Genomic DNA, 11314 nt, shown 5'->3' with positions numbered 1-11314 from the left:
GTGGGTAACATGACAATACATTACTCTATGCTAAGGTCTTCAAAGAATCTGGCGAGGAATCTGGTGGAAAACTTTACACTTTTTAAATTAGTAAATTGCACTAAAACACATTCTTAATCCATACTTGTTTAATAGTACCATTTGACCCATATACTTGAAATATTAGACAAAGTGATTGTACACATTCTTGCTGAGGTTTCTCCAACTAAATTCTAACCAAAGTAGCAAGACAGAAAGTGTCCAAGGGGCTTTGTCTATGGACGCTTTTCTGCCCTCGACCCTGGCAATACTGATACTCAAACAACTTGCCCAAGTATAGTAAGGCCATTATCAGCTTTCTCTCCTCTTCCTCTCTCTCCCCTTCCACCCACTTCTCCTCTATCTCCTTCTATTTCTCTTCTAGGTCCCTGAAATCCCTCTGGTCTTGGAAGTATTACACATCCTCCTTGTAAATCTCCTTGTTAAGGCCCTTCAAATCTTGCTTGCCTTTTATACTGACCTTTCATAGACTCTCCTTCTGAGGATGTCTATGATTTAGGAATTCTGGAAACTTAGCCCTTACCCTTGAAGCATCTGTGGGTTTTGTAGAGTTCATCTGAAACATGCCTTTAACTGAGAATTGAGTTGACTGGTAAAATTCAGCTTTAAGTGATGCCCTGGGCAAGTTCTCACCAGAGACCCTGGGAATTGAAAGACAGACATCACACTCCCTGGAGTCTGTATCAGTCACATTAGCATCCTCCGCTGGTTAGAATCTTTCAAGTCTCCTCTTTACAAATTTATTTAAGTTGCTACGGTCTGTATAAGTGATGTCTCCTAGTCTCAATTAATCCACAAATAAGAGAAAAGTAACATAGTATGAGTCCTGTGAACAACCAAGCATTTTCTAGTTAGTTTATACTCTCTGGTAACAAAGATCTTTGCTAAGTTCCTAAGGAGCTTCTAGGAAACAAATACAGTGGCCCTTCTTTTTCAGCAGAGAAGTGGGAGGGGAAGAGGGGGCTTTGGTAGATATACCTCCCCCACTGCTTAATCCTCAAGTGACAATCTTCCTATCCTTCAGTTGTACTATCTAGTTTAAGATAATCACACACATCATACACTTCAGTGAAGTGATGTCAGGTGGAAAGGGTGGAGACAGAAGTCAAGAGATGTGAAGGGAAAGATCTTGGATGAAAGGGTGTGTCACAGAGGCATGCCTTAACCTTATGGATTAGGGACTATCCAGCAACTACCTTGAGTTCAATTTTGTATTGTCCTGAGTCTAAATTGCTTGCGGTAATGATTGTTAGAGCCTGAAATAGATTACCGACATGATAGGTTCCTTGTCTTTTTTAAAAGTCAGAATCTTGAATCATACCTATTGACACTTATCTTCCTGATGCTCCTGAGTCCATCAAGTGTGTGCAGATTTCATTTTGGTTAATTTCATTGTTTTCCAGCTTTCATCTAAAACTGCCCATTGGCATTTTACCTGCCAGGGTGCAGGTAGAATATGTAAAGCCACATGAGTTGATGAAGGACATTTGTTCCTACCAATTAGAAAATAAGATACATTGCTTCTGGTTAGGAATTCCATACACATTTTATAAAGGAAATGCCCCCAAAATTTTTTTCCCTGCAGAACTTAATTTGATTCGTTAAATGGCTGAGAATTCTTCCGCCAGAAAATCAATTTTCTAGTGGGACATCAGGCCTGGGTGGGGCAGATCACCAGAAAGAAAGACTCCAAGAAACCAGAGAAAGAAAGATAAAAGAGAAAAAAATACATGTGTCCACACAGACTTTTTTTTTTTGCGGTACGCGGGCCTCTCACTCTTGTGGCCTCTCCCGTTGCGGAGCACAGGCTCCAGACGCGCAGGCTCAGCGGCCGTGGCTCACGGGCCCAGCCGCTCCGAGGCATGTGGGATCTTCCCGGACCGGGGCATAAACCCGTGTCCCCTGCATCGGCAGGCATGTCCCCTGCATCGGCAGGCGTGTGCCCTGCGTCGGCAGGCGGACTCTCAACCACTGCGCCATCAGGGAAGCCCCACACAGACTTTTATTTTTGGTGTTGCTAAGTTTGAATGTGTGCTCATCCATATCCCTGGAGATCCCTAGTGAGAATACTCTTATTTTGTGTCTTAAAGAAATCTAGTGATGATTTTTAAATAATCTAAAGCAGAGACCTTTATAAAATTTTTTGAATAATTGAGTTGGCATTCCAGGTAACCAGTACTGTAATATCTAGATTTGAAATTGACATTTTTGGTAGTGGGAGGAGAGGGGGGCTGCATCAGCAAAATGTTTACTACTCTGTCCTCTTTCTTTCATACTGTGTAATTTTGAGAGCTCTTAAACCATGATAAGGAAGTAATTATGCTTCGAATTCCTCTAAAGATCTAACTAAAGGGCATCCATCTAAATAAACATTTCTAGGAATACAGGTTTAATGACCCAGGTAATTCTGATTGGAGAAATAAGATTTTACATAGATAGCTGAGGGAAGCAAGTAAAACCTTGTGGGGGGGGGGATGGTTAAAGAAATGCAGAGTTTCTAGGGGGTAGGAGACATGGTTTCTCCATTCTTTTCCACACCCACAGCCCCAGATCTGTGATCAATGTGTGTCTATGATGTACGTGAAATAAAACGAAATAAAACGAGTGATGCCAGCTGCGGGGAGACCGAGGCAGGGCTCTGCCTGGCCGTTGGGGAGCCAGGCGCCCGGCAGTCACTCAGGCTCTGAGATAAACGAGCAGTGAGGCGCTGGGCGAGGACAGGGCTCCTCCCAGCCTCCCCAGTAGTGCGGCTTGAATCTTCTGAAGCTGCCAGTTGCCAAATGAAATCTGAAACCCAGGGCTGCGTCTGAGGGTTGGCCCGGCTCAGTTGTTCCAGCCTCTTGTACTGTACATTTACACATTCACACACAGTCACTCTTTCTAACTTCTGGGACTCTTCTTTGCGCAACTGCTAGGATTTCTCAAGTGCATGTGGCAACTCAGTCCAGCTCCGGGTGGAAACCGGCGGGGCTTCGGAGGGTCTCGAAGGCCAGGGGAGCTGTCAAGGCTGCAGCGGGGACCGGGGAGGATCGAGGCACAGGCGGCTGGGGGGAAAACACCCACAATTTCCACCCCAGCCGCAGCTCCTTCTGCCGCCGCGTATTTCTTCCAAAACTACAGCTGCGGAGCTACCAAGTGCATGGGGCACAACACTTCCCCTTATTGTGGGAAGTAAGGAGGCTGCTCTCCCCCTTTTTTCTTTTCCTTTTTTCCCCCGGCTTGTCCTGGGGGCCTTTTTCTTCGGAGCAGTCGCCGTCCCCCGTCTGTCGTGCGCTCCGAGGAGGGTAGGTGACGCCGCGGGGTGTGTGTGTGTGGGGGTGTGCTCCGGCGCCACCGCGGGAGGCTGGGACGCGGCCTCGCCTGCGCGTGGGGGCTGCGGGCACAGCTGCCTGCGACAGGGGCGGGGGCTGCAGGGGGCGAGGGGGGATCGCAGGAATCCCGTGCTGGTGCAGTGTGTGTGTGTGTGTGTGTGTGTGCGCGTGCATACGCGCGTGTGTAGATGATGGGAAACAATGCTCCTTTATTATTTTTAAATGGATAAAAACAACGCAAGCTGGTGGTTCGCGCTTCTAGGCTTAAAAATAGAGGGGATTGAAAACTCTGTGCAGTACACTTCCCTTAGTATCTATCCTCCCTTTCCCCGCTGCTTGTTTCTGCTGGTGTCTTATATCAGTATTATAAGAGTTTCCTAGATAACAGGCATACAGAGGTATGTTTTAATAACAACACTTTCATTGTAAATAAAGCGTTTGGGAATCTTTGGTGAATTTTAAGCCACCCAAAAGATTTTGTTTAGATTTTTTAAAGAGTAACTTTTCGAGGAGGTATCCAACCTCTTTTGAAGATAAATATGTAATATGTTCTAATTTAAAAAATACTTCTCATTTTAAAAATGTTTATTGTACAAATCCCCAAGTAGAAAGGGGGAGAATATTACTCTGGATTCCTTAGAGATGGTTAGGTTTTCAATACCAGCTAGTAATAGGGAGCCCAGACTCCCTTGTAGTCTATGCATATATTAATTCATTTAAAATATCATTTCCAAGCTATTTCTGCATCCCTCATAGTTTATATTAAATTACTCTTTTATTTTTTAAACATAGCAAGACATTATTATTTCACCTCTTTCTAAAATGAGGAAAAAAATAAATCATGCTGGGTATTTGAAATATAAAAGTTGTAAAGTGTCTGCTTATCCATAAGCAAAACAATATGTGTTGCTGTGTCTGCTAAGTAGGACAAATCAATTGAAACCCAGCAATACTTACAGTAGAGGTAAGAGCTTTACTCAATTACTGAGAAGATGGACAGACAGATTAAATACAAACAAGCTGTCCCCTGATTCTAATTAGAACTCAAAACCAACACTTAAGGGCAAGAATGGATGTTGGTATTAAGCTAGGCATCATAAAACATAAAACACACAGAATTAGTATATTAGAAAAAGCCAGAGAAAAATATAAAGCCCATGTTAGACTTGTTAAGATCTCACTCTCCCTTTTAAATTTCTTAATACTTCCTCTTCTCTGGGGATAGTTCAACCTCTAAGAGAGCCCAATGATACAATTCCCCTTTTTGTCTTCCCTGAGTGCCTGACCTTCAGGTAGCAAGTCAAGAAATCTGTTCTCTTTAGAGCCATTACTGAGTTGTCAGAGAATTCACCTTAGACATCTTGGAGGACTGAGATATTGACAAAACCTTAAAATAAATAAAATCCTCCTTCCATTCAGAGGAGGTATGTTCTTGGTGGAAGACCTTTAAGTGGGAATAAGGGGAAACTTGTGAACTTTTTCAGATCTGGAATTTAGTTTGAGGTGTATGTAAGGAATACACAACTAGAGTGATGAAAGGAAGGAGAATCTGTAATCCTTTCTACATGTGAAAGGCTGTTGAAACTCAGTCTGTCCTTGGCTTTCAACTGTGTTATTTGGTTTTATTACTTAATCTCAGGGGCTTGGTTTTGAGAGGAGGATGGTTTCTCAGTTATGTTCTTCTGGGCTGTATATACAGTGAATCTGAACAATTTTGAAAATAAAAACTTGAGTAAGTGGGGAAGAATTGCGTTCTCAAGAAAAATAATCACTGCAGAACAAATAGCAATGTACCCTTCCAGACAAGAGTATAGATTTAAGTGTAAAAGTGGGAAGGAAGTGTTCTGGACTGAAATTTTCAGTGAAATCCTTTCAGGTTTTGCTCAGGATAGCAATGGCCAAAGCTCTGAAAACTTTCATCCTTATGGTTTTATTTACTGTGTGATCTTGGGCTCTCTAGGGTGAGGGTGTCGGTTTAGGGAAGCAGGGGTGTGGTGGGGCAGGAAGGGCAAGGAATGTGCAGCAGGTGGTACTGAGTAGTTTGAGTCTGTTTATTTTGCTGTCTTGGTCAAAGCCTAGTTGTTGTTTACCAACAGTGCCCTGAATAGTTTTGCTGTGACCTACTGGCCCATTGAAGTGTGTTTTCTCTCTGGCTCTGTCAGTGTCCAGGTTGGTTTCTCAAGGCTGAAAGTAGGTGGTGCCACTGCAAAGTCCAGGCCATGCATTTGGTTACTGTTCTTAGCGTTTGCAGTGCTGTAGGACCGTCTTTGTTACCTGTGCTTATTCTCCTGTGATTTTTCTGGCCAGTGTTGAAGGGTTCTTTTCCCATGAGTTGAGCTTATGTAATGCTGATTCCTTCTTTCTGCCTTGTTTTAACGTTTGGTAAAGCCGAATGCCTTGGAAAGATAAGATGGGGGAGGTGGGTAGAGCCCCAGCTTGGAGCCCAGTAAGGAAGGACAGCCACCCAATTGGTCATACATGAGTGTGGAGAAGCTTGATTATAATGAGAACCTGAGGTATCCATTCTATCTTGATCACACTTTACTGAGGAAAAAAGCAGAAGAGATTTAAAATAAAAAGATGCCTGTTTACACTTAAACTTGTGGTTAAAGGATTAATATTTCTCCCAGATGGAGAAAGGTATTTAAAATTAAAGTCGCAAATAGGCAACTTAGTCATGAAGTTAATGCTCTTCATGTGCAGAGTTGGAACTTCATATTGAGTCTTGCAATGGTAATCCATCTGTCTTTGCTATATGAACTCAAACTTTACAAGATTATGATGGTTTCAGCAGCTAAGTAAAAGCACATTTGGAAGTGGAGGGATTATTGTGATGAAGACTCAAAGAGTGTTCAGTTTTCAGAGGTTACTACGTACATGTGTGCTTTTAAGCAGCATCTCCATTCTACTGTGGCATTGCCACAATTAATCTTTATAAAGTGCAGATCTAATTGTATAAGTCCCTTGTTCTAAAACCTTTGATACATCCCAAAGATCTATAAAAGTAACTTTAAACGCTTTAGTATAGCAACTGAAAGCTCTTCAAAGCCCTTCCTTTTTAGTTTTGTCTTCCTACACAAAGGCTTCTCACTCTTCATACTTCTGATATCTTGCTCCTGGGTTTCATTCTCCTGGAATGCCCTCTGCCTGGAAAGCCCCTCTTGATTATTGGTGGTTCACTTCAAGTGGAACTTCCTTTAGAAGACTTACCCAATTCTGTGCAGGAAGAATTAATCATTTCATCTTATCTGCTTCCATGATGTTTTAAACATACTGTGAATAATTATTTTTATGCAACCCCCAACCCACTACAGTGAGTTCCTTAATGAGAGTATTGGTGGTGAGGGAACCACCTGCATCTAGTGCTTAGCACAGTGTCTGAAACATAGTCGGCATCTGTTAATGTTTCCTAAGTGAATGAGCAAGCAAAGTTATGAATGAAAAAAAGCAGTGGTGGACTCCAATTTATGCAGGTAGTTATTTCCCCAAAGTTCATTTCAAAAATGTCTGTTTGGACTCAGGGTTCACTTTCCAAAAGTGACAGTGCTACCGAACATAATTCACTTTCCAGACCAGCCCACACAAGCTTATTTAATTCCTAGAATAGATGAAATTTTGTGCTTTTGCTATTCTAAAGTAAAAGCAAAACAAAAGAAAATCTAGTGTGGAACCATTTTTCCTTTTTGAAATTACAAAATACACTTGAGTTTAAAGAGAGTAGAAACAGTTAGAATAGGTATACATCTTCCACAATTGTTTTTTATATTATACTGTAAAATCTGTAATCTGCCAGATCCCAGTGGGAGGTCCTGGATTTAGCTGTGAGGACTAATAATGGATTCTGTTGCCTGTGAAATGGGCAATAATCTTAATTAATAAAACAAAATAGAAATACTAATTTTGGCTATTTAATAATTATCTTGAGTGCTAGTGCTTGAGGGAATCAGATTTAACTAAAGGGGAATGTGGAGGGGGAAGGAGAGGAGGAAATTTGGAAGGGCACCTACTTTCGTTTTACTGACTCTTTTTTACTATATTGGTTTTGTTTTCATCTCATTTGAGCGTTTACACTCAAAGTTGCTTCTTGAAAAAAAATTGTTTTTGTCTGCAGTTATTGCTGCTACCTAACCTGTAGAAGGGAGGTGAGGGTTACACTCCCTTTGAGCCAAAATACAAATGGGCTTATTTCATTTTCAAGGCGGTGATACTTTTGTCACTTGCATAGCTGCCGTTTAGCATGTGGATAATTTGTCAATAAAGAATGCATAATACTTGTGTTTCAGGCACTATCCAGGGACCATATATAGTTCAATTTGCTCAAGTTCCTCTTTATATAGTACGTCTGAGAAGACTGGAAGAGCAACCATTGATATTTAAGAGTAATAGTCTACTCAGCTTTCTAAATCTTCCATGTTCTCTATTTTTATCAGATTATATGACTGGAAATTTAACTATCCTAATCATATTATAACTACTTTTTGTTACATTGTCTTCACTATGCTTTAATGTAATACTTTTAATTTTTTACTGGGTGTCAATAGAAAAGAGATGGGCTCCATGGAAAACATCTTGGCACTTTTTGTTATGTATTTCAATATTCCTTATATAAAGATCTCTATAAATTCATCTTTGCCTTTAACCTTTTTAAAAGTGTGTCTCGGGCTTCTCTGGTGGTGCAGTGGTTGAAAGCCCTCCTGCCGATGCAGGGGACATGGGTTCGTGCCCCGGTCCGGGAAGATCCCACATGCCGCGGGGCGGCTAGGCCCGTGAGCCATGGCCGCTGAGCCTGCGCGTCCGCAGCCTGTGCTCTGCAACGGGAGAGGCTACAACAGTGAGAGGCCCGCAAAAAAGTGTGTCTCTTCTGATTAACTAGTGTTGTTTCTTTTCTTAGAAGAAAAGAGGCTAAAAATCACAATGTTTCTCATTTTGGCTTGTCACCCAAGAAACTCAGAACTAAATTTGATGCACAGTTGTACCCTTGTTGAGGTTTTCTAATGACATGGTTTGCATCCTTTTAGCCTTACTTTAATGCACTTAACATACCCCTACCTTTTAACTAAGTTAAAAGTTAACTCAAATCCATTATGGAAATAGGCTGAATTACCTCCATTTTTATTTATTTATTTATTTTTTACTTTTTTAAGACATGTAGTTAAATACTTATAAAATTCTATTTTGTAGCTTTAGTATTTCAGAGCCAATAATTTTTCCATATTATTTTTTGTGGTTCCTTGAAACATTCTAGGTACTGATTTTATACTCCCTGATAGATAAAATGGCCTTGCCTCAAATTTACATTTCTTGAAAACCTTAGAAAGAAAATCATATCCGAGTAATTTTGAAAGTAGTTACTTAAGACCAAACATGTGAGTTCTTTTCAATATGCGTATCATAAACGTATAGAAGAGTGCCCTCAGGAATATCTCTGAGAAGCAGAAGAGAAAACTTTCTTTTTCCTACAAATGAAATCTATCAGTAAATTGAGGCTAAAGTCATAATTAGGATCTGTAATTAGGGCTGTATTCTGCCCATCAAATTGAGTCCTCAGAAAAGATAGTAATTTTTCAAATTTCCTGAGGGGAAATAACTCTCATTTTGTCCTGAGTTTTTCTCTCTCTTTAAGTCACATAGACTTTCATAATAATAAGCACTCTAATGAATTAAGTACCTACTGGGTATTGAGTTGGCCAAAAAGTTCGTTCGGGTTTTTCGTAATGTCTTATGGAAAAACCCGAACGAACTTTTTGGCCAGCCCATACCAAGCACTCCATGAGATTTTTTTTAACACACACTATTTCTAATTCTATAAATAGTTGGAAATAATTAATAATTCTAAAAGTAAACTATATTATATCTAATTAAGGTATATTATTCCCACTGTATAAGGAAGTTTAGGCTCAAAGAGGTAAAACTTACTCAAGACATTATAGTTAATAAGGCATATGGAGTTGAGAAAAACAAATCTATCTGAATCCAAATACCCTGTTATTTCTAATATGTCACCTCCTCTCAGTGCTCTTCTCTTCAGTATTAATTTTAGAATGATAATCTGTGTTTCAATGAGTCTGACATATAGTATAGACCCTGGTCCCAATATGGCCTCCAGGACCTGGCCTTGAAGTTCTCCTGCAGGTCTTTTAGATGACATTCTGGTGCCAGTAAGTTGAGGTCCCTGGGATGGATTACCACCATTAGGGTTCTCTCATGAGAAAAGAAGCTCCCTCTACTATAGGCTGGTAACTGAATCAATCTATAGTGATTGGCTTGACCAGGCTTTATTTCTGGTGAGAGGTGAACAGCAAAGATATGGTCCATGAAACTACAATGATCTATACTTATTGTTTAATTCCCAGACGTTTGCCCCAAGTGCAAGTAATTTATTTGTGAAATGATCCCAGGAAACCCCAGGTAAGGGGTGAGCTTCTTTTTTTTAGGCAAAACGGCTTATGAGAAGTTTTATATGTCAGTACTTTTAATATTGGGTGCATCAAATTATAGTAAAAAGATGACTATAAAGAAGCAGCCCTTCTATTTTCATGAACAGTGCACTGTATTACAGTAAACCAAGTTTATATCCACCATTAAGTGTGCCACAGGAACACTGTGAGCAACAGTTGGAGGTGGCAGAGAGAGAAGGGGGCAGGTGGTCCTAGAGCTGAGGACTAGAGACCCAACTCAAAAAGCTGAAATAAATAAATAAATAAATAAATATTTTTTTCTTTATTTTTTTTCCCCAGGAACCTCCATACTGTTTTCCATAGTGGCTTTACCAACTTACATTCCCACCAACAGTGTACTAGGGTTCCCTTTTCTCCATATCCTCACCAACATTTATTATTTGTTATTTTTTTGATGATAGCCATTCTGACCGATGTGAGGTGATATCTCATTATGGTTTTGATTTGCATTTCCCTGATGATTAGTGATGTTCAGCATCTTTTCATGTGCCTGTTGGCCATCTGAATGTCTTCTTTGGAAAAATGTCTATTTAGGTCTTCTGCTCATTTAATCATTTTGTCATTTTTTATATTGAGTTGTATGAGCTCTTTATATACCTGGGTATGTATTTGAAGAAAATAAAAACATTAATACGAAAAGATATATGTACCACAATGTTCATAGCAGCATTATTTACAATAATCAAGATATGGAAGCAACCTAGGTGTCCATCAACAGATGAATGGATAAAGAAGATGTGGAGTATATACACAATGGAATATTATATAACTATTAATAAAGAATGAGATTTTGCCATTTGCAACAACATGGATAGAGCTGGAGGGTATTTTGCTTACTGAAGTAAGTCAGACAGAGAAAGACAAATACTGTATGTTTTCACTTATATTGGAATCTAAACAAATAAAACAAATGAAAGAATATAACAAAACAGAAACAGACTCAAAGAGAACAAACTAGTGTTTACCACTGGGGGAGCAGGAGTGGGGACAGAAAGGGGAAGAGGATCAAGAGGTACAAACTACTAGGTATAAAATAAGATATGAGGATGCAATGTATAGCATGGTGAATATAGCCAATATTTTATAATAACTTTAAATGGAGTATAATCTATGAAAATATTGAGTTCACTATGTTGTAAACCTGAAACTAATATAAAACCATAAATTGACTATACCTCAATTAAAAAATAAGAAAAGAAAAAGCTAAAATATAGAAGGAAAGGGTTATTTCTCTGGGGGTAGCAACCGAGAAGGGGAGAAAAGTGGAGTTAGTGGTGGCATTGCTCACTGGGCACACAGAAATGAAATGGGCAATAGGGAAAGTAATTTCAAAGCTAATCTTTCTCAAGAAAGGAGCATTTATCACAGAAACTGTTGGAGTGCATCTCAGTCCTATCTGTAAAGATACCTAGAGAAAAAAGTTCTCCAGCATCCTTGAGGTGTCATCTTTGATTGTTTTATTGTGTTGTGAATATCTGGTTTTAAATTTCCTTATGTGAAGAAACT

The 11314-nt window shown here is 39.8% G+C and overlaps 1 protein-coding gene across 1 annotated transcript in view; it reads left to right on the top strand.

Annotated features, from left to right (window-relative positions):
* The first annotated feature begins 2918 nt into the window (after nt 1-2918).
* ARHGAP24 (Rho GTPase activating protein 24) overlaps nt 2919-11314 on the top strand; it is a 518868-nt gene continuing 510472 nt past the window's right edge. The window contains exon 1 of the mRNA XM_029234798.1: nt 2919-3323. The gene's annotated coding sequence lies outside the window, so the exon portion shown is untranslated. The remainder of the gene's footprint in view (nt 3324-11314) is intronic.

Source organism: Monodon monoceros, unplaced genomic scaffold, assembly GCF_005190385.1.
Source record: "Monodon monoceros isolate NGI ecotype Baffin Bay Population unplaced genomic scaffold, NGI_Narwhal_1 Super_Scaffold_20, whole genome shotgun sequence".
Lineage (NCBI taxonomy): Eukaryota > Metazoa > Chordata > Mammalia > Artiodactyla > Monodontidae > Monodon > Monodon monoceros.
The sequence above is the reverse complement of the archived record's forward strand: the minus strand, read 5'-3'. Positions and strand labels throughout refer to the sequence as shown.